Source organism: Nicotiana tabacum, chromosome 20 (assembly GCF_000715075.1).
Source record: "Nicotiana tabacum cultivar K326 chromosome 20, ASM71507v2, whole genome shotgun sequence".
In the NCBI taxonomy this organism is placed as follows: domain Eukaryota; kingdom Viridiplantae; phylum Streptophyta; class Magnoliopsida; order Solanales; family Solanaceae; genus Nicotiana; species Nicotiana tabacum.
Window position 1 is genome coordinate 40193632 of NC_134099.1, and position 24971 is coordinate 40218602.

Below are 24971 nucleotides of genomic sequence, written 5' to 3' on the forward strand. Positions count from 1 at the left end.
AAAAATGATGAAAATCCCGTCTGAAATCTCAATTAACAGGTTGCAGATATCGCAATTGCGATCAATTGCGAACCCTTTGAAATTCTGCTACCTTCGCATTTGTGACAGAAGGGCTTCACAAATTCCAACCCAGAGTTCGCATTTCCGATGGTGGCCTTCCCAGGCCTGGTTCGCATTTGCGACATAATTGTCGCATTTCCCAGGCCTGTTCACTTCGCAATTGCGAAGCCTGATCTCGCAATTGCGAGATCAGAGGCCTGTGCAAAAATACCAGATGCACAACTGAGTTTCCTAAGTTCAAATCACCCCGTGGCCTATCCAAAACTCACCCGAGCCCTCGAGGCTCCAAACCAAACATGCACGCAAGTCTAAAAATATTATACGGACTTGCTCGTGCGATCAAATCATCAAAATAACACCAACAACTACGAATTTAACCTCAAATTCATGAAATTCTTTAAGAACATTGAAATTTCCATTTTCTCAACTAAGGGTCCAATTTATACCAAATCAACTCCGATTGTTACCAAATTTCACATATTCGACTTAATCATTATTTTAAACCTGTACCGGGTTCCAGAACCAAGATACGGGCCCAATACCCTCAAGAACACACACCATTTCATTTCCAAAAGTCTTTATATTTTCCAGCAAATAATTTTCTTTAAAAATTCTTTTCTTGAGCTAGTGACCTCGGAATTTGATTCCGGGCATACGCCCAAGTCCCTTATTTTACTACGGACCTTACGGGACCGTCTAGTCACGGGTCCAGGTCTGTTTACCAAAAATATTGACCGATGTCAATTTTAATCAATTTAAAGGCCAAAATCAATCTTTTTCTTAAATTTCACATAAAAGCTTTCTGGAAATGTGTCCGGACTACGCACGCTAATCGAGGAGAAAGAAAATGAGGTTGGAACCTGGATTCGGATTCTAAAACACAAGATGACCCTTTGGATCATCACATTCTCCACCTTTAAAACAACCATTCGTCCTCGAACGGACATAGAAAAGTACCCGAGTTGGTGAAAAAATGGGGATATCGACTCTGTATATTGGACGCAGACTCCTAGGTCGCTGCCTCAATAGGATAACCTCTCCACTGCACACGAACTGAAGGGAAATTCTTCGATCTCAACTGACGAACCTGCCGGTCTAGAATAGCTACCGGCTCCTCCTCATAGGTCAAGTTCTTGTCCAACTGGACAATGCTGAAGTCTAACACGTGGGATGGATCGCCGTGATACTTTCGAAGTATGGACACATAAAACACTGGATGCACTGCTGATAAACCCGTTGGCAATGAAAGCTTGTAAGCCACCTCACCCACTCTCCGAAGGATCTCAAAAGGCCCAATGCTAGGTCTTAACTTGCCCTTCTTCCCAAATCTCATCACGCCCTTCATGGGCGACACCCGAAGCAACACTCACTCTCCAACCATGAATGCCATATCGTGAACCTTACGGTCAGCATAACTCTTGCCTAGACTGACTGTACGAAGTCTATCCTGAATGATCTTAGACTTATCCAAGACATCCTGCACTAAATCTGTATCCAACAACCGAGCCTCTCCCAGCTCAAACCATCCAACCTGCGACCGACACCGTCTACCATATAATTCCTCATAGGGAGCCATCTGAATGCTTAACTGATACCTGTTGTTGTAGGCAAACTCTGCTAATGGAAAAAATTAATCCCAAGAATCTTCAAAGTCAATAACACATACTCGGAGCATATCCTCCAAAATTTGAATAGTATGCTCGGACTGTCCGTCCGTCTAAGGATGAAATGCTGTGCTCAACTCGACCCGTGTACCCAACTCACACTGAACTACCCTCCAAAAATGTGAGTTAAATTGCGTACCTCGGTCTGAAATAATAGACACGGGCACACCAAGAAGAAGAACAATCTCCCGGATATAGATATCAGCTAACCTCTCTGAAGAATAGCAGACTGCCACAGGAATGAAATGCGCTGACTTGGTTAGCCTATCCACAGTAACCCATACTGCGTCGAACTTCCTCTAAGTCTGTGGGAGTCTAACAACGAAATCCATAGTGATACGCTCCCACTTCCACTCAGGAATCTCAATCTTCTGAAGCAAACCACCAGGTATCTGATGCTCGTATTTTACCTGCTAACAATTCAAATACCAAGCTACATATGACACAATATCCTTCTTCATAATCCTCCACCAATAATGCTGCCGCAAGTCCTGATACATCTTAGCGGCGCCCGGATGAATAAATTACCGGGAACTATGGGCCTCCTCTAGAATCAACTCACGAAGTTCATCCACATTAGGCACACAAATACGTTCCTGCATCCTCAAAACTCCATCATCTCCAACTGTAACCTGCTTGGTACCTCCGTGCCGCACTATGTCTCTAAGGACAAACAAATGAGGATCATCATACTGATGATCTCTGATACGCTAAAATAATGAAGAACGAGGGATTGTGCAAGCTAGAGCATGGCTGGGCTCAAAAACATCTAACCTCATGAACTGATTGGCTAAAGCCTGAACATCCAAAGCAAGTGATCTCTCACCGACTGAAATATACACAAGGCTGCCCATACTGGCTGACTTCCTACTCAAAGCATCAGCCACTACATTGGCCTTCCCAGGATGATACAAGATGGTGATATCATAGTCTTTCAATAGCTCCAACCACCTCCTCTGCCTCAAATTTAGCTCCTTCTGCTTGAACAAATACTGCGAACTCTTATGATCCGTGAACACCTCACATGACACGCCATATAAATAATGCCTCCAAATCTTCAGCGCTTGAACAATGGCTGCTAGCTCCAAATCATGAACTGGATAATTTTTCTCGTGGATCTTCAACTGACGTGAAGCATATGCAATAACCTTGCCATTCTGCATCAACACCCCACCAAGTCCAACACAAGATGCATCACAATACACTGTATATGGCCCTGAACCTGTGGGCAATACCAACACAGGCGCCATAGTCAAAGCTATCTTGAGCTTCTGAAAGCTCGCCTCACACTCGTCCGACCACCTGAACTGGGCACCCTTCTGGGTCAAACTGTCATTGGGGCCGCTATAGATGAAAACCCCTCCACAAACTGATGGTAATTGTCACGACCCAAGCCGATGGGCCGCGACGGGTGCCCGAGTCTTACCTGTCAAACACCCCCTAAGCATGCGTCTAAGATATAAACCTGAATAAGTTCTGCTGAATTACGAGAATAATGTACATGAAGGAAATCTACCCAAAAAGGCATACATACATATAGGTACAACATACATATGGCGAGCTGACAAGGCTGCTATAGACAACTGTACATCTCAAAACTGGAAGCCGGCAAGGCAACATACTATCCAACTAGACATATTGTCTACAGACCTCTAATAGAAACATAACTATACAAAGACGGGACTGAGCCACGCCATACCTATATATATACAAACGTATCATACCAAAATCAAAAGCAGCTTCGGATCAAGTGAAGCACGCCAACTCTCGTTGATCAGGGATCTTAAGAAGGGGGACCGTCAGCTTGCCTATCTGCACCTGCGGACATGAAACGCAAGCCCTGTAAAATAGGGCATCAGTACGAATAATGTACTGAGTATGTAAGACATGAAAATCTATACATAAAAGTCATAGATGAAACATGGGATAAAGAAATCCATCTGTAAATCTGAATAACTTTGTAAATTCTGAAACATTTATAATGTTATGCATGTGTATATAAATGTCGTGTCATGCATGGGTATAGGTGTACATAACATCATCAAGCCACTGAAGGCATCCTATCATATCATCTCGGCCACTATGGGCAAAATCATCAACATATACCAGCTGATCAGGTGGTGGTGCGTATATAACGTCGTAACCTTTTTCCATATCCCATATCCATATAATATACGCGTATATAACGCCATTTGGTCATGGGTCAATGCACATGTATAAATGGGTGAAATGCATGAAAAATACGTAAAAATTTCAATATTCCTTCTGGATAAATTTTTTTCAACTGCGTATTATTCTGAGACCCATGAACAGAATATAATAATAATTATCATGGGAAATCAAGAATATAGACACCCCTAGTATCTCTATGAATAGAGCAATTCATGGAAACTATACGTTTGCTCGTTTCTTTAGTATAATTTGGACTATGCCAAAAGAAAGAAGGGATGACCTTAACATACCTGGAGTAGGGAAACTCCGTATAATATTTCATTGGAATCCTTCGTGGATTGAACTTAGAACCCCAAAAATCGGATTAAGCTTCTGCTTCTTCGAAATTCTTGAACGTAACTTCAAGCTTCTTGCTTGTTGAGGTACTGAACGAATTTTCTTAAATTCTGTATTGAATTTTTCAGATCAAGAAAGAATGTATCTCTTGCTTTTTGAGGAATGACTACGTTACTCCTTTCCAAATGAAAATGGAGACTTGATATATGATTCCTATTTTGAACTTAAAGGACATTCTGATCTCTTGTCCAAATGAACATGGAAACAAAGACATTTACTAAGTCTTGCTTTGTTAATATTTCAATTAATCTTTGGTAGCCACCTACTCATAAATCAATATGAGTCATTTTTTTAAGTAGTGGCCTTCTGCCATGTTTTTTGGGGGAGGGAGGGAGGGATTTAATCTTATCCACTTATTTGATTAATTAATTAGGTAATGTCCCACTACCCGATAATTAACCAATTACCTGTATAATTAAGAATTATCTCAAATTACTTAAAATTTTGTTTATTTTTAATATATTTTATACATCGTACTACTGTGATCATATGGTACCTTGCATGGTACTAGTCCATAATTGTCGCGTATTATCGCTCGACCCATATTTTATCCCAAATCGGCCACCTTCAACGAAACTCGTTGTCTTTAATTTGTGTGCCCTTTATCCTTCATGACACTTATTTATCGTTTGTTATAGATAGCATAAATACATTAACCTCAAGATAATCTCATACCTGAGTCTACATCGATTAACTGAAGACGAAACTTGTAACGTATGAAAACGCGAGATGTAACATCCTTCCCCCTTAGAAACATTCATCCTCGAATGTTTAACTCTCCGGGATCTATAAAACCTTGGAAGAGTCACCTTTGTAACAATACTACAACCAACGCTTCCTTAATAATTCAACTCCACATAGGATCACAATCATTAATAACGACAATGGCCTCACACGACCAACGACAATAACTGACACCAGAATCCATACACGTACCTTAAGGTTATGACGTCTCATTCGGATCCTTCTCTTGAGAAGGAAATAAGTAGGAATATTTATGCTTCATGTTTTCCTCTGCCTCCTAAGTCACTTCTTCCACATTGTTATTTCTTCAAAGTACTTTCACCAAAGCTATGTCTTTAGTTCTCGATCTCCGAATCTGTCCTTCTAATATAGCAATGGGAGTTTCTTCATATGATAGCTGCTCTGTGACCTGAACATCGTCAACTAACACAATTTTGGAAGGATCTCTGGTATATTAATGGAGCATAGACACATGAAAGACTGGATGTACAGACTCCAAGTTCGAAGACAAGTCTAACTCATATACTACCTGGCTTACTTTGCGTATGATCCTCTATGGTCCCATGTACCGAGGGCTATGTTTTCCTTTCTTTCCGAATCTCATGACACCTTTCATCGGTGATACCTTTTTGGAATACCCAGTCGTCCACCTGAAATTCCAAGTCTCACCATCGATTATCCGCATAAGATTTGCTGCTAATAGCCTTTCCTGTATAAGCTTAATCTTCTCGATTGCCTACTGTACCAATTCTGGTCCTATTAACGTAGTTTCCCCAACATCAAACCACCCTATAGGCGACCTACATTTCCATCCGTAAGAAGCTTTGTATGGAGCCATCTGAATACCAGAATGATAGCTATTATTTTATGCGAATTCAATAAGCGGTAGATGATCATCCCAGCTACCTTTGAAGTCTATCACACAAGCTCGTAATATATCCTCCAGTGTCTGAATAGTACGCTCAACCTATCCGTCTGTCTGGGGATGAAATGTTGTACTAAGACTTACTTGAGTCCCCAATCCTTTTTGGAATGACCTCCAGAAGTTAGCTATAAATGAGCCCCTCTATCCGAGATAATAGATATAGGGACACCATGTAGTCATACTATCTCTTTAATATAATGCCTTGCATAATCCTCTGCGGAATAGGTAGTCCTAACGAGCCGAAAATGGGTTGACTTTGTAAGCCTATCAACAATCACCCATATCAAAACGAACTTATGCTAGGTACGAGGTAAGCCCACGATGAAATCCATATTAATTACTTCCTATCTCCAAGTCGGAATCTCCATAGCCTGCAATAATCCATCGGGCTTTTGATGCTCAATCTTAAACTACTGACAGTTAGGGTGCTTGAGCAACAAACTCTGCTATATCCTTATCCATTCTGTCCCACCAATATACCTCCTTGATATCATGATACATCTTTGTTGCTCTTGGATGGATAGAATAACGAGAATAGTGAGTTTCTCCCATAACTTGCCGACTCAGCCCTGCAACATTAGGGATGCCACACCTCCTTTTTACCTACACCCCGTAAAGGGCATAAATACAAGAGAGTTTTTCCAATTAAAGGACAATCGAAACGGGATTGTTTGTTTATTAAAAATTAGAGTCGCCACTTGGGATAATTTAGGGTGTCCCAAGTCACCGGTTTAAAATCCCGAATTGAGGAAGTTTGACTCTATTATCGCTCCGCGAATACAGAAATCCGGGTAAGGAATTCTGTTAACCCGGGAGAAGATATTAGGCATTCCCGAGTTCCGTGGTTCTAGCATGGTCGCTTTGATCATACTTGGCTTATTAAAATTATTTAATTACTGATTTTAGATCCTATGTGCGTTTACCCTTTACCGCTTTTAAATCACTTGAATATTCATAGTTAAAGAGTTGAGTTACGCGTACGTATACTCTTTTCCTTTGGCGCGTCAAAAATCATGTCATGCGAACGTGTCCGTAATTAATAACACTTTGTTTATTTAAAAAGTTTAGCCGAAGTTACGCGAACATATACTCCGATTTATTTTTAAAGAAATCATAACCGTGTCACGCGAACGTGTCCACAATTATAATAGTTTGATTAAACAACAAAAACTATAGTTCAGCCTATTTAATGCTCAAATCGGCATATCCATCACAACCCATTAACATGTGAATCAATCGGACCAAATAATTGAGGAATTAAAATTGATAAAATCGTTGAACAAGTATAAACACCTATTAAGACCAACATCAATCAAAATAGAAAGAACCAAAATGTCAAATAACCATCTAATGAAACGAAACAGAGGGAAAGAAACTTATGACTAAACTTGTATATATATCTTGCTCAATTACATGTGCCCTTTTTGATTTCAAAGGTTTTGAGCTTCAATTTAAACAAATATTTTTAGCAAATTAATCCATGCCAAATTTCATTTTATAAACAGCAACAAGAAAGTATGATTATGAAACCAAAGAGAAATTTCAGCCAAAACACATGAGACTTTAAAGTCATGTAAATGAGATGAATCAAAACGGACCTTTCACTGTAGCCAAATAAAAGTGCAACGACAAGCTCCGATGGGAATTTGTACAAAAATCGAACCGTGACCGGCCCTCGATGAAACGACCTCGAGACTTCAACGACTGGCTCCGAGCAGATCTCACAAGCGAGTTCCAAAATGGACTCAAAGCAACGAAATTCCAGCAGCGAAACGAGGCTACGCAGCTCCAAAATCAATCTCAGAAACTGAAGTTTTTTTTTCAAATTTTGCTTCGAGTCTCAACACCAGAAAATCCTATTGTCGAACAAATTTTATTGATGATCAAAGTCAACACGTACAAAATAGAGAAGGATCCAACAGACCTAAAAAAACTGAATCTATGAGTTAGAGCTTCGACATCGAAGCCTCGCCGAAAACTTCGCCGGAAACGCGACAACACTCAACGACAGACCTTGCATCGGCACCTAGGATTCGCAAACGGACAGCTCGGACGAACCTATATCGAGACTACTATTTCATTGACTTTCCGAATGCCACTCGTCGCCTCCCTTTCACTCATGCTGCTTTCGCTGCTGCTGCCCTCCCGTTGCAGCTATATACGTGTGTGTTATAGGTGGGAAGCTACGACGATGGAGGGCTTTCTTGGTCAGGGAGGTGTTTTTGGTTGGTGTTGCGACTGGAACTGGGGTTGTGAAGGAGATGGAATACAGGGGGGTCATTTTTGGTGTTAGACAGATGAAGAGCTAACTTCTTCAATCTTCATGAAGAAGATGATCGTTCCAGGTTCAAAAAGGGGGCTCGGGGTCGTTCTCTGAAAACTGCGCAGCTTTTGTGCATTTTTTTAGCCTCCTTCGTTATCCTCCATGCGCAGCTTTTGCTGCTTTTTGTTCCAGCTTCTTAAACGAAGAAACTTTCTTAGTTGGTGAAGAAAGAGATCCGATGGGGGGTCCTTTTGGCGCAGCCTTTTTTAGCCTTTTTTTCCGTTTTTTTTTCTTCTTTAGTCTAAAGCCTTCTTTTTATATTTTATGTTTTGGTAGGGTTTTTAGGTTAAGGGGTATGTGCCTAGGAATTATGGGCTTGACAATTGTGGGCTAGATCCAAAATTAGTACTAAAAATGGGTTGCTCGAGCCTAAGTTCTATTCTTTCGCTGCGAACGAGATTAAATATACGAGTCCATTTATTAATTATTCCTACTATTCAAATAATTATTAAAATAAAAATTACCATCAAAACAAATCTATTTTTAGTATTTTCAAATATCATATTAAAATAAAAATACGATACTATTTTTGCATATTTTGTTTTAAGATTAAAAATGACTACAAAACATTAATGAACCTATCTTTTGTAATTTTTGTTTTCTTGTAATAAAATAAAGTAAAAGAGTCAAGATTGCTTAATATCTCTATATTAGGCCTAAATTAAATATTGTACGCTAATATATAAAATCTTGGGGAGGGTCAAAAATCACATGTCTACAGCTGCCCCTCTTTGACTGGAAACGTACAGAGTTTTCAGACAAGGACTGACTAGACAGGTTTTTGACCTGACCCTTATTTGGAGAGACCAAAGCTAAGAGAGAAGGGAATGTGACCGAGCCCTGTTATCTGGGCTGCCTACATATCCTTGGTTATAAAGGAATCAGGCCAAGTGTAGTTCAGAAATGAGTGAGATGACGGAGTATGCCGAGGTGGAGATCCGGTCGAGGTGCCGTTCCGCCGAGGTTCCGGTCCACAGTCCTGCTATTACATCAAAATCAAAACATGAAAAAGACTAGCTAAGCCTATCAATTACGAGTTACAAGATTCCTATCTATAAGTCTTCTGAAGCTTGATCTTGAGTCTTGAATGGTTCTTCATGCAGACTTTAGATTTGAACCTTGATGCTTGCTAGTTGCAGGTGCTAGTTCATCCTTCTTCAACTTTTCGGATCAAGACCAGGTATGCAATGCTTGTTACCTCGGCCATGTTTTGAGCAACCCACATCTTTTATCAACTTCTGCATTTGGATTCACTTCTTTCCTTTCTTTTTTCTTTACTGTGACTAACTTCTGTTTATCACCTCAGACTGTTGACTCGCATTCTTGCCGCGAGATTCTTTGGTTGCTGACTTGACTTGCAATCTGAGATGCTTTTCCTTTTTTTTCAGGTGGACGCCTGACTGTTGGACTCGAACCGTCTTCTCTTGTTACTTGACACTGTTTTCCTTTGCACCTTGAACCATTTTCCCCTGAAACTTGAACTATCTTCCTTCGAAACTGCTTTCCCTAGAAACTTGAGTTGTTTCCCCTTATTCTCCAGGTGGGCGCCTGATTACAACAAAATAGGCAAAATAAAGAAATTTTTCTACCCCAATTTGCTCTAGGAAGATTTGTGAGTTGTTAGCAAAATTGTAAACCACTTGTACTATTGATGCAATGATGAAATTAAACTAAAGAATAGACTAGGAAACTATAAACTAAGCTTGACCAAAGTAAAAACTGACCCTATTCTCCAGGCGGGGCCCCTGACTGCTAACTTGAAATGTATTCCCTGCTCTCCAGGCAGGCTCCTGACCGCTGAACTTGAAATGTATTCCCTGCTCTCAAGGCGGGCTCCTGACAGCTAAACTTGAATGTATTCCTTGCTCTCCAGGCGGGCTCCTGATTGCTAACTTGAAATGTATTCCCTGCTCTCCAGGCGGGCTCCTGACTTCAACAAAAGAGACAAAACAAAAAAAAATTTCTGCCCCAGTTTGGTGGCTGGACACAGATGTAAGTGTAAAATGGATCACATTACCAAATATCAATAAGAACTTGAAAGCTAAAACTTGAATTGTACTCCCTTGTTCTCCAGGCGGGCTCCTGATTGCTGACTTGAAAGTATTCCCTGCTTTCCAGGCGGGCTCCTGACTTCAACTTGAAAGTGCTTCCTGCTCTCCAGGCGGGCTCCTGACTTCAACTTGAAATGTATTCCCTGCTCTCCGGCGGGCTCCTGACTTCAACATAGACAAAACAAAGAATTTGAAAGCTAAAATTTAAATTGTACTCCCTTGTTCTCCAGGCAGGCTCCTGACTGCTACGCTTGAATGTATTCCCTACTCTCCAGGCAGGCTCCTGATTGCTGACTTGAAAGTATTCCCTGCTTTTCAGGCGGGCTCCTGACTTCAACTTGAAAGTGCTCCCTGCTCTCCAGGCGGGCTCCTGACTTCAAGATAGACAACACAAAGAATTTGAAAGCTAAAATTTAAATTGTACTCCCTTGTTCTCCAGGCGGGCTCCTGACTGCTACGCTTGAATGTATTTCCTGCTCTCCAGGCGGGCTCCTGACTGCTGCGCTTGAAAGTATTCCCTGCTCTCCAGGCGGGCTCCTAACTACTGACTTGAAATGTATTCCCTGCTCTCCAGGCGGGCTCCTGACTGCTGACTTGAAATGTATTCTCTGCTCTCCAGGCGGGCTCCTGACTTTAACATAGACAAAACAAAGAATTTGAAAGCTAAAATTTAAATTGTACTCCCTTGTTCTCCAGGCGGGCTCCTAACTGCTACGCTTGAATGTATTCCCTCTTTCCAGGCGGGCTCCTGATTGCTGACTTGAAAGTATTCCCTGCTTTCCAGGCGGGCTCCTGACTTCAACTTGAAAGTGCTCCCTGCTCTCCAGGCGGGCTCCTGACTTCAAGATAGACAACACAAAGAATTTGAAAGCTAAAATCTAAATTGTACTCCCTTGTTCTCCAGGCGGGCTCCTGACTGCTGCGCTTGAAAGTATTACCTACTCTCCAGGCGGGCTCCTGACTTCAACAAAATAGACAAAAACAAAGAAATTTTCTGCCCCAGTTGGTGGTTGGGCACAGATGTAAGTGTTAAACTGAATCATATTACCCAATATTACTAAGAATTTGAAAGCTAGGTCCCATTATGCAGGGGGTCCTGACAACTCTTAACTAAATGACAATTTTAAATCTAAGTTATATCTTCTGCAGGTGCAACTTCTGCTAATTCTTGCTATCTAAGAGAATCTTTAAACTACTCCCCATTATCCAGGAGGGTCCTAAAAATCAAAGGTCAAATTTTATCTTAAGGGTGACAACTTTCATGTCTGAATTATACTACCCTACAACAGAGTTTACGCTAAATGTTGTTATCTAATCGAAATCTTAAAGCTAAGTCTCATTATTCAGGAGGGTCCTGGAAACTCCTAATTGAATCCTATCTCAAACATGCAAACTTCTAAGCTAACTTATATTCTTTTGAGATACATTTATGCTAGATTATGCTACTTCTGAACTTTAAACTAGGTCCCATTTTCCAGGAAGGTCCTGAAAATCGAGAATCAAACATGTTTGGTGACTGCCTTTCTCCACGGAGGGTTTCTCCGAAACAACCGAAATTTCCTGCCCCTGTTTCAAATCAAAGAAAAATCTTATCAGTTTAAAAATGTGGTGGTTGGTTTGTGGCCTTGACTTTGAGGGCGGTTGCTCCTTCACTTCTCATGATAACTGATTTCCCCTCAAGGACCTTGATTGCTTATGGACTAGCCACATTCTCTGCCATCCTTATCACAGAAAATGCCCCTTCTTCGTTCAGACCCAATTCCTTTTATCTGTTGCATTGCTCATGAACTGACATTTACCAACCTTTGTGTTTCACATGAATCCCAAAGCACGTCAATTACCGTCCACTCAATGTACATGCTGTTCTTTCCTGACTTAACCCACTAGCATTGGCCTTGAGGTCTATTGCTCCTTCACTTGCCATGATAACTTTGATTTCCACTCGAACACCTTGCTAACTACTTTCTCTGTCATCCTTATCACAGAAAATACCTCTTATCCGTTCAGACCCAATACCCTCTATCTGTTGCATTGCTCATGAACTGGCATTTACCAAACCTTTGTGTCTCACATGAATCGCAAAGTGTGACAATTGCCACCCACTCAGTACGTACATTGTTCTTTCTTGCTTAAACCACTAGCCTTGGCCTTGAGGTCTATTGCTCCTTCACTTGCCATGATAACTTTGATTTCTGCTTAGAAGACCTTGCTTGTCACTGGTTAACCACTTTCTTTGTCAATCTTATCACGGAAAATACCTTTGATCCGTTCACCCTACACCCTCCATCTATTGCACTGTTCATGAATTGAAATATACCAAACCTTTGTATTTCTCATGGACCCCAAAACATGTTGATTGCTACCAACTCAGTGCGCTTGTTGTTCTTTCCTAACTTATGCCACTTTGATGTGCTGGCCGGATCCCGTTTTGTGCAATTGGAAAGCTGGTGGCAAGTTTTGAAGTCATTTCTCACCTATTTTGACCAAACAGACTCAGGAAGAGGAAGTAAACAAGACAAAAGGAACGGAGTAAAGGACAAAGGAAAGAGATGATTCCTAACAAGAAAACTACAAAGTAGAAACCTATTAGATGTGGATACCAATTCCAATGACCATGACATGCACATGTAGCCTATTCTGTTGAGCAAGTCTGATGTTCAAATCCTGTTATACCTCTAAACCGTGAAACTGGGCTTCAATGCTCCGATCATCTAATCTGATTCACAATCCTTATTCGACTTGTAGTGCCCAAAGGGTTTTCACCATCAAGCCTCTCTCATTTTGTTCTTTCTCTCAACTTACCGTCGCCTTATGGTGCCCTCAAGGGTTTTCACCAATAAGACTCTCTCATTTTTGGATTTCTCTCAGCTCCCGTCGCCCTACGGTGCCCATGAGGGTTTTCACTAATAAGACTCTCTCATTTTCGTTATGTTTCTGCTTGGACCAGAGTGTTGCCCCTGATATGAATTACCTCTCCTTGATTGACTTGGCATTCCTCGAAGACTGATATGAAGGTCTTTCTTTGGACCATTACATGGCTTTTGGATAGGGTTAAAAAAGAAAAGATATCAAAGGCTCAAAACAATTCACATGGGTTCAGCATTACAAATTTCGGAACCAGATTTTCTTACACCAACCATAACTTCTGCCCCAGTTTCTTGCTTGGGGACTTTTGGATTTTTATTTTGATGAGACCGAACTGTGAGGTTGCCTACGTATCCTTAAAAGGAATCAGGTCGAACGTAGTTCATGTCATAGAAATTACTTTGTTTGTTGTGATTTTTCTTTTCTTTTCCTTTTCTCTTCTTTCCTTCTTTTTCTTTTGTTGTTGTTTTTCTTCTCTTTCTTATTATTTTTTTTTCTTTTCTCTTTTCTTTTTCTTTTCTCTTTCTTCTTCTTTTTCTTCTCTCTCTTTTCAGTCTTTTTCTTTTCTCTTTTTACTTTACTCATCTTTCACGCTTGCGTTTCTGATCTTTGCTACTAATTCCGAAAGAGGGGTATGAAAGAAAATAAATGAGGCTCAAAGGGGTAACGAAGGATAAAGTGTTTAGATAGCAGAACAAAATGCCTTCGTCATTCCAATCTTCAAAACATGCCAGGTACAAACAACACAATTAAACAAACCAAGAAAAACATTCGTAACATCTTTTGATTGTGCCAGACTTGACGATCGTATCCATACATTCGCCTTCTACATCTGCTATATACAAAGAACCATTAGACAACACTCTCACTCTCATTACCACGAACGACCCCTGTCAATTTGGGCAAACTTGCCTTTAGCTTCAAACCGATGCGGCATGATGCATTTCAATAGGGTTTCTTCATATTCTATCTGCCCCAATTTCACACAATTCGGGCTTGAAGTGATCTCAACATGCCTTTACTTGTTTCCCTCAAATGTCCCTATCATCTTCAAAATTGTTTCATTCATTGCTTCATGACTAAACTGAATTTTTAAGACCAGGCCGCGAATTACGCATACATATCATGTTACTAGAGTCAACAGGAAAAGAACTATAAAAGAAAAGAGAACTAAACGAAAATGATTAGAAATCACAGAAAACAGAAAATTGCATTAGACAGATGGTGACAGGGTTTGGACAACAAAACAAACAAACTAAACTGAGGCTACAAACCTAGAACAAACCTAGACAACACTAAACAAGTTACTAGACTAAACAAACTAGGAAAAATAAGAGGATAGAAGGGTTTGAGTCACAAGACAATATCTGGATTACAACCCGGAAATAACCCGGACAACAGAAATGACAACAAAATAAACCACCAAAACTCCTCCCTGGCTAACCAAGACAAGAGCATCTTTCCAATTGCCAAGTTCGGCATCTTAGCCACTGAATTCTGCATCAACATTACTAGGACCTTCACAAACTTCCATCACATTGTTCTTAACAAATTGCTTTTGGGTTCCCTTTGCTGGCTCGTTCTTAAGATCAACCTCTGATAGCACTGAAAGCTTAGTAGCACGTGGACCTCCAAGGCTCCCAGAAGAATTATCACATTCCTTTTCAGAATAAACCATACCCACCATATACGTCTCATTATGCACAGGTGATGGACTTTGGCTAGTGTTTGCTGCATCTGGATTTTGTACGGCAATGTCGCCTATATCAATAAGCTTCTGAATTGCTTTCTTCAGATTCTAACACTTCTCTATGTCATGCCCCGGAGCATCTGAGCAATATGCGCACCTTTGAGAAAAATCAAACTTCTTTGACAGAGAGTTTGGCATTTTTATATGAATCGGCTCCAACATGTCCAATTGCTTCAACCCTTGGAACAAACTGGCATATGATTCTCCAATAGGGGGTGAAAGCCTTTTCTTTTTTCAGCAACCTCTCATTCTTAAATGCTTGATTGGGTCAGAAACTTGATCCAGGGGTTTTTGGCAGGCTCGTGGGGGCGGGTAAGACATTTGGGGAAGTGGTGTGGGACATCACGAGCCTTGTGGGTGTGGAGCATATGGTGGTGCATTGTGGATAGGGTACTGGGAAAGTGATGTACGACTTTGGGATTTCTGTGGGGAGAAGTAGCATTGGGGAGCATTACAAGCATATCCATGAGGTCGACATTGAGGCTGAAAGCGTTTAGAAAGAGCGACCACTGGACCCTGTCATCGGCGGGGCTCACCAATATCTTTTCTATCAATGGGTGGACTATCCTGAGCAATTTGTTCGTTCCATATGAGCCAAAAATCCCTAAAACTTTTATTGGGTTTCTTTTCCGTTTGAGATAGGGAGGAGCGGTCTGGGACAACACCTGATCTGTATTGAAAGTATCGAACAAAATCTTGAGTCATGTCACCCAATGTAGGCCACTTACCAACATCTTGACGATTATGCCATTCCAAAGCTACCCCAGTCAGGCTCTCACTGAAGTACGCCATCAACAAATCATCTTTCTCGCCAACACTTCTCATTTTACTGCAATAATCCCTCAAATGGGCTACCGGATCCCCACACCCATCATATAAGTTAAACTTTGGCACTTCAAATCCCGCAGGCAGACGAACATCGGGGGACATAGACAATTCTTTGTAAGACATGCTACCCTGGTCTCCCATTCCTTGCTTGTTCTTTAAGGACTGTTCTATGCTTTTCGGCCTCCTGGGTATCCCATCTCGCCCTTTTATTCCTGTGAACTTTTCATTTACAACATGAGGTTCATCTTGCGGGCTCTGCTTGTATGAGTTAGGAACCTTGTGGGCAACCTTTGTGGGGTAATATTGGGCATCGTGAGCTTTGAGTGAGTGTTCATTGTTGGGGATGGTGGATAAGACAGGAGGGTAAATTTTGGGAAAGGTAATTGGAAGATGAGTGATGGAGCTACTAGGGTGGTTGGGAAAGCCATGATAAGCGGGTGTATCTGGAGAGTATGAGGGATCATCTGGCACTGTGACCGGTGTTCGGGTAAGGGTAGCATTTGGGAAGCTAGGTGGTGGCGGGGGTGGTACCTTCCCAGTCATCTAGGCCTGATATATGTCCGCCACGTATTGTCTCAACATCTTTACCTCTTCAACCAACCCATTGTCCTGTTCAATCAACTGCTTTCGAGCGCCAGTATCAACCAAATCAGTTCCGTTGTCGTCTGCCATTGCCTTTTAACCTTATGTTGTAGAGAAGAGTTACCACTTTAAAACCACAAACCAACCACCCTTCTGATATGAATATAACAAAATGAAACCATCACGTTAGCGTTAGGGCATTTAACATAAGATAATCTCACTTTATGTGCAATGCACCTAGCCACAGTTATCGGTTCTAAAAGGACTTCGAGGGTACAAAGATCAGTTGGCATCATCCCAATTTGTTCATTTTAACCTCTCTTTTCTTTGCTTTTCTAATACTTGCTGGCTTGCCCATTTTCCTTTATTTCTTTTTTTTAATCATCCCCCTTTCTTTCTGTCATATCTCACATCTCACGATTTCACCTCTCTTTTTTCTCTTTTCTTTTTTTCTTTTTTTTCCTTTTCTTTTAACAGTTTTAAAAAAAATGATTCGATCGAACCCTATGTAGATTGCCTACGTATCATGACGCCGCATGAATCAGATCTTTGCGTAGTTCTGAAGATCAGGAATAAAGGAAACAAACTGACGTTCTCTGTTTCTACTTTATTAACTCTGACAAGAAAAGGGAAAGAAACAAATCTCTTTTTTGTTTTAAATTTTCTAGACTTAATGTTCTATAACCTATTCTAAACTCAAGCTTAACGAGCATATATTTTGTTTTTTTTTTGAAACAAACACTCCATGGGAAATTATTAATGAAAACCCTTAGAAGAGGAAACAAATATTTTTTTAAGGAGGAAATCTAAACAATAAACCACAGAAACATATTTTGAATTTTTCATTTGATATTCTGACGCGATATTACGAAACGAGCAATGAAAAAAGATAAAACAAAATGCTTTTGGATTTCAATTTTGATTAGCAAAAAAAAAAAAAAATTCTAATGATAAACAAAAGATAAAGTATTTTTCTATGTATAATATCCTAAAGTTCTAATGAAAATAAAAGATTTTTTTTTATTTTTCACTAATTTCCCAAAGAGACACCTTAAAAGAAAATCTTTTTGGATTTTGGAATTAACACCCTAAAGAAAGCTTTTAAAGAAGTATTCTCTTTCTCTTTTTTTTTTTAATTTTGGTCCTAATATACTAAAGGAAACTTAAAAACAATTCATTTTAAGTCCTAGATATTAATTGCCTAAAGGAAAAACAACCTCAAAATTTTCTCATTTCTAGAATTAGCATTCTAAAAAAATTTATAACGAAATATAAAATGCAACATCTCTTTTTTGGATTTTTGAGTTACAACACATTTTTTCAAATATAAAACAGAAAATAACAATAATAAAAGAGATTTGACATTACTGTACAAAAGTAGAAAATAAAAGACGACATAAAATGAGGAACATACACAAAACATAAAAATAAAACAAATCTCCTTAAGCAACTCCTGATTGAGCGATCCTGACCGGATGGTCACAGGGTCTCTGCCATGCTCACACTTCGGTAAATAAATCCACACCTGTATGAGAAAACTTTAACCAGCACTATGTGAGATAATAACACTCATAATTGGGACTATTTTTGCAAAATGACTTATTTGGCCAAAAGGTGGCTAGAAGTGCAAAATTTGGCTAAGACCCCCGCAAAGCCAAGAACTTAAGATTTACTAGGAAGACCGCACCCTATGTGGGTTGCCTACGTATCCCGCCCCGAGAGACGAGAATCAGGTTTGCGTAGTTCGGGCAGATTGGATACGGACGAGAAATAAAAATAACAACTAATTTAGAGAAAATATGTTTTTTTTCTTTTCTTTCTCTTTTTTTTTGAAAAATGATGAAACATGTAAACTCTTTTTTTTTATTTTCTTTTTCCCCTTTTTTTTATTTTTGAAAAATGATGAAAAAGTACAAAAATCTTTTCAATTTTTCAAGCTCTTTTTTTTTCTTAATAAAACGTAACAGAAAACATAATTAAGCCCCACTCGCTTTATCTTCACACTTCACCCACTCTTTTTCTTTTTTTCTTTCTTTTTTCTTTTTCATTGTTTTTTTTAATTTCTTCATTTACCCTCAGTTATCATTGGTCCGCCAAATGACCCTTTTACCCTTGAATAAATGCAACATGCAGCACATAAGATGCATCAGGATGGTCTTTTATTTTGGGTACACCTGTCCTAGACGGACCCAACCCCTGTGTTGAGTCCCCTAAGTCAAATGCACATGATGCAAACAAATGTTCCTACTAGGGATCCGACATGAGGCTGTGTTTTTCTAGGTTTAAATCCTGGAGTTTTGGTCTAGACTTGGGGTATCCGAGCGAACAACTGGGGATGAGGAGGGGGCGACGTACCGGGAGCACTGAAGTCTTCCCGGCCTTGTCGCTCACCTAGCCTCGTTCTATTTGGTATAATTTCTATAGAAAAAGTGGGCCACGTGAACGTGTGCACCATTTTCAGAAGAATCAGAGGGGTGGCGTAAGAAGACAATTATATACAACTCAAACAATATCAAAGCAGTAAACAGACAACATTTAGCACAAAAGGTTCACATAATACAGTAATATCAACAATAAATAAAGTCAAGTAAAAATCATGTTAACAAGCTCGAACTCTTGAACCCTGAACCAGAGATTCTGGGGTCGATCCCCAGCAGAGTCGCCAGTACTGTCACACCTCCTTTTTACCTACACCCCGTAAAGAGCATAAATACAAGGGAGTTTTTCCAATTAAAGGACAATCAAAACGGGATCGTTTGTTTATTAAAAATCAGAGTCGCCACTTGGGATAATTTAGGGTGTCGCAAGTCACCGGTTTAAAATCTCGAATCGAGGAAAGTTGAATCTATTATCGGTTCGCGAACACAGAAATCCGGGTAAGGAATTCTGTTAACCCGGGAGAAGGTATTAGGCATTCCCGAGTTCCATGGTTCTAGCACGGTCTCTTTGATCATACTTGGCTTATTAAAATTATTTAATTACTGATTTTAGATCCTATGTGCGTTTACCCTTTACCGCTTTTAAATCACTTGAATATTCATAGTTAAAGAGTTAAGTTACGCGTACGTATACTCTTTTCCTTTGGCGCGTCAAAAATCATGTCACGCGAACGTGTCCATAATTAATAACGCTTTGATTATTTAAAAAGTTTAGCCGAAGTTACGCGAACATATACTCTGATTTATTTTTAAAGAAATCATAACCGTGTCACGCGAACGTGTCCACAATTATAATAGTTTGATTAAACAACAAAAACTATACTTCAGCCCATTTAATGCTCAAATCGGCATATCCATCACAGCCCATTAACATGTGAATCAATCGAACCAAATACTTGAGGAATTAAAATTGATAAAATCGTTGAACAAGTATAAACACCTATTAAGACAAACATCAATCAAAACAGAAAGAACCAAAATTCCAAATAACCATCCAATGAAACGAAACAGAGGGAAAGAAACTTATGACTAAACTTGTATATACATCTTGCTCAATTACATGTGCCCTCTTTGATTTCAAAGGTTTTGAGCTTCAATTTAAACAAATATTTTTAGCAAATTAATCCATGCCAAATTTCATTTTATAAACAGCAACAAGAAAGTATGATTATGAAACCAAAGAGAAATTTCAACCAAAACACATGAGACTTTAAAGTCATGTAAATGAGATGAATCAAAACGGACCTTTCACTGTAGACAAATGAAAGCGCAACGGCAAGCTCCGATGGGAATTTGTACAAAAATAGAACCGTGACCATCCCTCGAGACTTCAACGACTGGCTCCGAGCAGATCTCACAAGAGAGTTCCAAAATGGACTCAAACCAACAAAATTCCAGCAGCGAAACGAGGCTATGCAGCTCCAAAATCACTCTCAGAAACTGAAGTTTTTTTTTTCAAATTTTGCTTCGAGTCTCAACACCAGAAAATCCAATTGTCGAACAAATTTTATTGATGATCAAAGCCAACATGTACAAAATAGAGAAGGATCCAACGGACCTAAAAAAACTGAATCTATGAGTTAGAGCTTCGACATCGAAGCCTCGCCGAAAACTTCGCCGGAACGCGACAACACTCAATGACGTACCTTGCATCGGTACCTCGGATTCGCAGACGGACAGCTCGGATGAACCTATATCGAGACTATTGTTTCATCGACTTTTCGAACGCCACTCGTCGCCTCCCTTTCACTCTTGCTGCTTTCGCTGCTGCTGCCCTCCCGTTGCAGCTATATGCATGTGTGTTGTAGGTGAGAAGCTACAACGATGGAGGGCTTTCTTGGTCAGCGAGGTTTTTTTGGTTGGTGTTGCGACTGGAACTGGGGTTGTGAAGGAGATGGAATACAGGGGGGTCATTTTTGGTGTTAGACAGATGAAGAGCTAACTTCTTCAATCTTCATGAAGAAGATGATCGTTCCAGGTTCAAAAAGGGGGCTCGGGGTCGTTCTCTGAAAACTGCGCAGCTTTTGTGCATTTTTTTAGCCTCCTTCGTTATCCTCCATGCGCAGCTTTTGCTGCTTTTTGTTCCAGCTTCTTAAACGAAGAAGCTTTCTTCGTTGGTGAAGAAAGAGATTCGATGGGGGGGTCCTTTTGGCGCAGCCTTTTTTAGCCTTTTTTTTTTCCGTTTTTTCTTCTTTAGTCTTAAGCCTTCTTTTTATATTGTAGGTTTTGGTAGGGTTTTTAGGTTAAGGGGTATGGGCCTAGGAATTATGGGCTTGGCAATTGTGGGCTAGGTCCAAAATTAGGCCTAAAAATGGGTTGCTCGAGCCCAAATTCTATTCTTTCGCTGCGAACGAGATTAAAAATACGAGCCCATTTATTAATTATTCCTACTATTCAAATAATTATTAAAATAAAGCTAACCATCAAAACAAATTTATTTTTGGTATTTTCAAATATCATATTAAAATAAAAATACGATACTATTTTTGCATATATTTTTTTAAGATTAAAAATGACTAAAAAATATTAATGAACCTATCTTTTGTAATTTTTGTTTTCTTGTAATAAAATAAAGTAAAGGAGTCAAGATTGCTTAAAATCTCTATATTAGGCCTAAATTAAATATTTTACGCTAATATATAAAATCTTGGGGAGGGTCAAAAATCACATGTCTACAAGGGACACATAATCGTCCTCGATATCTGAGGACCCCATCTTCTATAATTTCAAATGGTATCTTCTCCTTCTGAGGGGTGGTATCCCTATAATGAACTAACATAGGATCCTTGTACTAGCATTCCTTTACTTCAGTTACTAACGAGGATGTTGCCGTATCCTGAATCGAAATTCCAATATGACCTGAGTCTAGTAACCGAACTCCAAGACTAGCTAGCTGGTGAACCTCATGGGCTATTCTCCTCTTTTCTGGCTATAAATACGACAGGCTACCCATAGATCTACGACTGAGGGCGTTGGTTACTACATTTTCCTTCCCCGGATGGTATAAAATATCAACGCCATAGTCTTTAAGTAGCTCCAACCATCTCTTTTGACGTAGATTCAATTCCTTTTGCTTGAAGATGTACTGGAGGCTCTTATGATCCATATAGAAATCAATATGAATGCCATACAAGTAGTGCCTCCACATCTTTAGTGCATGAATCACCGCGACTAACTCTAAATCGTGGGTCAGGTAGTACTTCTCGTGCTTTCTTAGTTGTCTAGAAGCATAAGCTACAACCTTACCATGCTACATCAGCACACAACCCAATCCAACACCTGAAGCGTAACAATAGATAACATAACCATCGGTCCCTTCTGGGAGCGTTAGAACTGGTGCTGAAGTTAATCTGTCCTTCAATGCCTGGAAACTTCGTTCGCAAGCATCGGTCCATCGAAACTTAGCTCCCTTCTGAGTTAACTTACATGGGTATTCTAATCTTTTACAATTCATGAAATTCCCCTCTTCGAAGGCCCAGACTTCATCATTTATTCATCATAATTACGCCTTTATTCTACTACCAGGGCAACATTTCATCTACTCTAAACGCTACTAGTCGTAGACTCCTTTGAGTTCATTCAGGCTATACTGAGCCTTCAGTAACTTAGAGAAACCATTAGCTCTCTTATGAGCTTAACCCCAAGGACTTATTCATTCTCGTCACCTTTTCACTCATCTTTTCTTATCCTTCCTCCTGTCTTCCTTAAACCATGTCGCTCTATCATACTTTAGTTTGCGACCTACACATATCTATTTATACTTATCCACAACCTTCCTTCAACTTTCTTGCATCATATATTTCCTTATGTTATTCTGGAACATCAAGCAAGACACCACATGCCACTTTGGTCAAAGATGCTAAAAGAAAAAAAAATTCCGTTACATGTAATAACCTGCCAAATGAAGAAGCTACGAACCTCTATCGGTGTTGTGGGTCTAGGCCAAGTCTTTACTGACTCAATCTTTTGTGTATCCACACGGATGCCTTCACCCGAAATGATATGCCCAAGGAAAGCTACAGAGTTCAACCAAAATTCACATTCAGAGAGTTTTGCATACAACTTCCTTTTTTGTAGAACTCTAAGCACAATATGCAAGTGACTGCATGCTCAGCCTTCGAACGAGAATATACCAATATAGATATCATTGATAAATACTATTACGAATAGATCTAAAAAGAGCCTGAACACACGGTTCATCAAATCCATTAATACTGTTGGGGCATTGGTCAAACCGAATGACATAACACGAAACTCAAAGTGCCCATATCTGGTCCTGAATGCTTTCTTTGGAATATCTTCCTCCTTAACCCTTACCTGATGGTACCCAGACCTCAAGTCTATCTTAAAAAAACACTTGGCACCTTGCAACTGATTAAATGAATCATCAATCCTCAGGAGCGGGGTACTTATTCTTGATCGTCACCTTATTCTACTGTCTATAATCAATACATATCCGTAAGGAACCATCCTTCTTCCTTACAAATAATATAGGTGTTCCCTATGGTGATGTACTAGGTCTGATAAAGACTTATTCAAGCAAATCCTTTAGTTGTTCCTTCAACTCTTTCAGTTATGCGGGGGCCATTCTATAGGGGGGAATATATATTGGATGTGTATCTTGTAGTAGGTCAATAACAACTCAATTTCTCTCTCTGGCGGAAGACCCTAAAGTTCATCGGGAAAAACATAGGGAAACTCATTAACCACAGGGAAGGACTGAATGGTTGGTAACTCTACTTCCACATCCCAAACCCGAATTCAGTGATAATTATGGTCCTTTCTGATCATCTTTCTTGACTTGAGATTAGGAGATAAATTTACCTCTTGGTGATGCCGTATCACTTTTACATTCTAAAACAGGCTCTCATAGGAACTGAAATCAAACCATCTTTGAGCTACACTTGATGTTAGCATAACAAAAGGCCAACCAATCCATACCTATTATGATATCAAGTTCTACCCAACCGAACACCGTGTATCTTATTGTCACGACCCAAACCGAAGGGCCACGACGGGCACCCGGTGCCTTACTCAACAGAGTACCAACGTAACATATCTTTCTTATCATGTTATCATGAGTAAATGAGCTAGAAAACTCGTCCTGAGATAACAAGAATAAAACATAAGGGAATAGTCAACATATAAAGACCCAACATGATATACAAACTAATATATTTGACATACGGGCCTATAAGGCCGACATGACCATTAGTAAACTCGAAACATAGGCCGACAAGGCCATACAATTATCCATACACCTGACATATGTCTACAAGCCTCTAAGAGTACATAAAATCATAAAGGTCGGGACAGGGCCCCGCCATATCAATCAATACATATCCAAAACATACTGACCAAATAGGCAACTCCGGAGCAAGTGGAGTGCACCAACACCTTCGCTGAGCTGATAGCCTACTAGGAGGACTGTCAACCTATCAATCGGGACCTGCGGGCATGAAACGCAGCGTCCCCAGGCAAAAGGGACGTCAGTACGAATAAAGTACCGAGTATGTTAGGCAGGAAAGCATAAACAAGAACAGTAATGTAAAGAGGGAGATAATGGAGATACAACCTGTAACATCAGAGTGCCTCTGGGGGTTACTGATATGAAATGCATAATACATATATATACATAAACTTTTTAAAACATTCACCTCTGTGGGCATCATCATCATCATATCGTACCCGGCCTCAAAGAGGACTCGGTAAAAGCGTACCCGACCATCATAAGGTTCGGTAGAATCGTACCCGGCCACGTGGAGCTCGGTAAACCCAACTGATCAGTGGTTGCACAATAGGTGCCGTACCCGGCCGACTATAGCGCGGCTCGGTAGAGTAAAATAGATACTATATATAATGCATGCTAGACTCATGGAATCATCTTCTAAACCTTTTGGAGTGACTTAAGAACATTATGGACATCCCTACCATCAATATGAACCTTAGTAGGATTTAAGGATCATACACACTTGTTTAGAATAATTTTATAAGGAAAGAACAACATGGACAACCTTAGTTGCTAGGAGTAGAGTCATTATGAAATAGCGTATCGTTTATGTTCATTTCATTTTAGACCATGCCAAAAGAAAGAAGAAAGTGCCTTAACATACCTTAAACCTGTTGAGTCCTTAATCCCTTCCAAGCAACTCTTCAAACAAGTCAACTCAATC

General features: G+C 40.0%; 1 long non-coding RNA gene across 1 annotated transcript; it reads right to left on the minus strand.

The window, feature by feature from the left end:
- Positions 1-17699: 17699 nt before the first annotated feature.
- LOC142174131 (uncharacterized) lies at positions 17700-20967 on the minus strand. The gene is made up of 2 exons (XR_012703461.1): positions 20044-20967; positions 17700-17885 (listed from the first exon to the last, which is right to left on the minus strand). It is a non-coding gene; the product is annotated as an uncharacterized LOC142174131 (long non-coding RNA).
- Positions 20968-24971: the final 4004 nt, after the last annotated feature.